Raw genomic sequence first — 4,735 nt, forward strand, 5'->3', positions numbered from 1 at the left:
TTTTTTTTTAAACATCTTTGGCATTTTTGCATTTTTTTGTAATCCTTTGCAGTTTTAGAATTTTTTTAACCCTTTGCAATGTTTGCTATTTTATTTTTAACCCTTTGCAATTTTTGCATTTTTTTTTTCTTAATCCTTTGCAATTTTTGCATTATTTTTAAAATCTTTGCAATGTATGCATTGTTTTTTTCAATCCTTTTTTAATTTTTGCATTTTTTTTAAATCCTTTGCAGTTTTTGAATTTTTTTTAACCCTTTGCAATTTTTGCAGTTTTTTTCTTAATCCTTGACAATTTTTGCACTTTTTAAAAATCCTTTGCAATTTTTGCAATTTTTTGTTAACCCTTTGCAAATTTTGCAGGTTTGTTTAACCCTTTGCAATTTTTGCATTTTTTAAAAAAAATCCTTTGCAATTTTTGCATTTTTTTAAAATCTTTGCAATTTTTGCATTTTTTTTAACCCTTTGCAAGTTTTCCATTTTTTTTTAATCCTTTGCGATTTTTGCAGTTTTTTTTTATATTTACCATTTTTGCATTTTTTTTAATCCTTTGCAATTTTTGCATTTTTTTTTAGTGTTTGCAATTTTTGCATTTTTTTTTACCCTTTGCAATGTTTGCTATTTTATTTTTAACCCTTTGCAATTTTTGCATTTTTTTTCTTAATCCTTTGCAATTTTGCATTATTTTTAAAATCTTTGCAATGTGTATGCATTGTTTTTTTCAATCCTTTTTTAAATTTTTTTAAATCCTTTGCAATTTTTGCATTTTTTTTTAACCCTTTGCAATTTTGTATGTATTTTTTTTTACCCTTTTTGAATTTTTTTTAATCCTTAAAAAGCAAAACCCATCAAAAACGCATGTGCAAAAACACAAAAAAGCACTCCTGAAACTCCAGAACGCAAACTGCTTAGGTGTAAACCTTGTTATAAAGGCTGCTTTTAGGTCCTATGATCATCGGTTCCACCTGGTGGCCATAATGTGGTATATACCTGAAATTTCCTATGATCATGGGCTCTATCTAGTGGCCATAATGTGGTATATTCCTGAAATCACTTTTGATCCTCGGCTCCATCTAGTGGCCATAATGTGGTATATTCCTGAAATTTCCTATGATCGTCGGCTCCATCTAGTGGCCATAATGCGGTATATTTCTGAAATTTCCTATGATCGTCGGCTCCACCTGGTGGCCATAATGTGGTATATTCCTGAAATTTCCTATGATCATCGGCTCCACCTGGTGGCCATAATGCAGTATATCCCTGAAATTTACTATAAACATTGGCTCCACCTGGTGGTCATGATGCGGTATATTCCTGAAATTTCCTATGATCGTCGGCTCCATCTGGGGGCCATAATGTGGTATATCCCTGAAATCACTTTTGAACCTCGGGTCCATCTAGTGGCCATAATGTGGTATATCCCTGAAATCTCATATGATCGTCGGCTCCATCTGGTGGCCATATTGCGGTATATTTCTGAAATTTCCTATGATCATCGGTTCCACCTGGTGGCCATAATGCAGTATATCCCTGAAATTTACTATGAACATCGGCTCCACCTGGTGGCCATAATGCAGTATATCCCTGAAATTTCCTATGATCATCGGCTCCACCTAGTGGCCATAATGCGGTACATTCCTGAAATTCCTCAGTCAGAAAAATACTGCAGTATGGCCACTAGATGGCCAGTATGGCCACTGTAGTTTTCTGCAGGCAGCCTGTAGTGGGTGGGATCTGCAGGCAGCCTATAGTGGGCGGGGTCTGCTGGGCTCCTCCCACAGCTCTGCTCTCTCCTTGTACAAGGTGCCTGGTCTTTTTCCGCCCCTTCCTGTAGTTTTCTGCAGGCAACCTGTAGTGGGTGGGATCTGCAGGCAGCCTATAGTGGGTGGAGTCTGCTAGACTCCTCCCCCAGCGGTGCTCTTCTTGTGCAAGGTTCCTGGTCTTGTCTCTGCCCTCTCCTGTAGTTTTCTGAAAGCAACCTGCAGTGGGTGGGGTCTTCAGGCAGCCTATAGTGGGTGGAGTCTACTGGGCTCCTCCCACATCTCTGCTCTCTCCTTGTGCAGGGTGCCTCGTTTTGTCTCCGCCCCCTACTGTAGTTTTCTACAGGCAACCTGTAGTGGGTGGGATCTGCAGGCAGCCTATAGTGGGTGGAGTGTGCTGGGCTCCTCCCACAGCGCTGCTCTCCTTGTGCAAGGTGCCTGGTCTTGTCTCCGTCCCCACCAACATTTGATTGGCTGAGGAGTTTTTCTCCCGGACAGATACATATTTCAGGACTTTTTAGAATATAATAAAACTGAACTCCGGGATAAACCAATATTGTCTACATACTGGAGCCAAACGTATTTCCACTTGAATCCTGGGGGGTCGATTTACGGAAAATTCACTGTGCGCATGCTTCAGCTTTACAGCCCTCACAAATAATCCCCGTCTTGTGTTTAATATGTGTGTTTCTGAAGGTGGCAAGCCCCATCTAGTGGCCATAATATGGTATTTTCCTGAAATACTGCTCTCAGGAAAATAGCATGTTATGGCCACTAGATGGAGCTGCTGCTCCCAGGAAATACACGTATTAGACACGTTATGGGGATCATTTGGTAATAGACCCCAAAGTACTGAAACGATGGAATGTTCGATGGAATGTACAGGACGGTCAGGAAATAGTGTTGTCAGACTGGGAAGTAGCAACGGCATTGTCCATATCTCTCCAAAAGATCCATTCCAGAGACAAAGTCAGTGCACTGAGCCGCTGAGAGCGCCCTCTAGTGTCCACTCTACAGATCTATATTTCAAATGTATGTCCAACCATGTTTTTGGAAAGACTGGGCAAGGGTTGGAGCCACTGCAACGATGTCCCTGCATGCAATAAAGGGAGGGAACGGGGTGACCTCATCATTGGGCTGTTGCTTCTTTATTGTCCAATCACAAGCTTGGGGGCTGGTCCGGGATCAGGCTTTACGATGTAACTGCAGTGTGGTCTGGGACCTGGATCACAAATGATGAACAGAATGACAACGCCCGGGTCAGAATACATTGTAGTCATCTATGTAGCAAGAAGGGCGGGCACAGGGATGATCTCATCAATGTCCTGTTGCTTCTTTATTGTCCAATCACAAGCTTGGGGGCTGGTCCGGGATCAGGCTTTACGATGTAACTGCAGTGTGGTCTGGGACCTGGATCACAAATGATGAACAGAATGACAACTCCTGGGTCAGAATACATTGTAGTCATCTATGTAGCAAGAAGGGCGGGCACAGGGATGATCTCATCAATGTCCTGTTGCTTCTTTATTGTCCAATCACAAGCTTGGGGGCTGGTCCGGGATCAGGCTTTACGATGTAACTGCAGTGTGGTCTGGGACCTGGATCACAAGATTGATGAACAGAATGACAACTCCTGGGTCAGAATACATTGTGGTCATCTATGTAGCAGGAAGGGAGGGCACAGGGAGGAACTCTTGCTTCTTCATTGTCCAATCACAAGCTTGGGGACGGGGTGGACTGACAACTTATGGGGCCCCCGGGCAATAGGGGATCATGGGGCCCCTGTGCCCTTGCCCAAACTCAAAAAAGCTTATGAAAAAGGTACCAGGGGCATCTCATGGGACCCCCTACTGATCCCGGGCCCTCGGGCAGTGCCCGAGTTTCCAAATGGTCAGTCCACCCCTGCTTGGGGGCTGGTCCGGGATCAGGCTTTACGATGTAACTGCAGTGTGGTCTGGGGATGGTCTAGGACCTGATCACAAATGATGAAATGAATGACAACTCCTGGCTCAGATTAGACTGTTCACACATGTGTCATTATGTTGTACATCTGAGGCAAAGTCAATGCACTGAGCTACTGAGAGCGCCCTCTAGTGTCCACTCCACAGATCTATATTTCAAATATATGTCCAACCATGTTTTTGGAAAAGACTGGAGAAGAGTTGGAACCCCATCAGGATTTTATTGCATGCAGGAAGGGAGGGCACAGGGATGATCTCATCAATGTCTTGTTGCTTCTTTATTGACCAATCACAAGCTTGGGGGCTGGTCCGGGATCAGGCTTTACGATGTAACTGCAGTGTGGTCTGGGACCTGGATCACAAGATTGATGAACAGAATGACAACTCCTGGGTCAGAATACATTGTAGTCATCTATGTAGCAAGAAGGGCGGGCACAGGGATGATCTCATCAATGTCCTGTGCTTTTTATTGTCCAATCACAAGCTTGGGGGCTGGTCCGGGATGAGCTACTGAGAGCGCCCTCTAGTGTCCACTCCACAGATCTATATTTCAAATATATGTTCAACCATGTTTTTGGAAAAGAATGGCGAAGAGTTGGAACCCCATCAGGATTTTATTGCATGCAGGAAGGGAGGGCACAGGGATGATCTCATCAATGTCTTGTTGCTTCTTTATTGTCCAATCACAAGCTTGGGGGCTGGTCCGGGATCAGGCTTTATGGTGTAACTGCAGTGTGGTCTGGGACCTGGATCACAAGATTGATGAACAGAATGACAACGCCTGGCCCAGAATACATTGTAGTCATCTATGTAGCAGGAAGGGTGGGCACAGGGATGATCTCATCAATGTCCTGTGCTTTTTATTGTCCAATCACAAGCTTGGGGGCTGGTCCGGGATCAGGCTTTACGATGTAAATGCAGTGTGGTCTGGGGATGGTCTAGGACCTGATCACAAATGATGAAATGAATGACAACTCCTGGCTCAGATTAGACTGTTCACACATGTGTCATTATGTT

The sequence above is a fragment of the Staurois parvus genome, unplaced genomic scaffold (assembly GCF_062004578.1).
Source record: "Staurois parvus isolate SC_StPar_1 unplaced genomic scaffold, SC_StPar_1.0 ptg000484l, whole genome shotgun sequence".
Classification (NCBI taxonomy): domain Eukaryota; kingdom Metazoa; phylum Chordata; class Amphibia; order Anura; family Ranidae; genus Staurois; species Staurois parvus.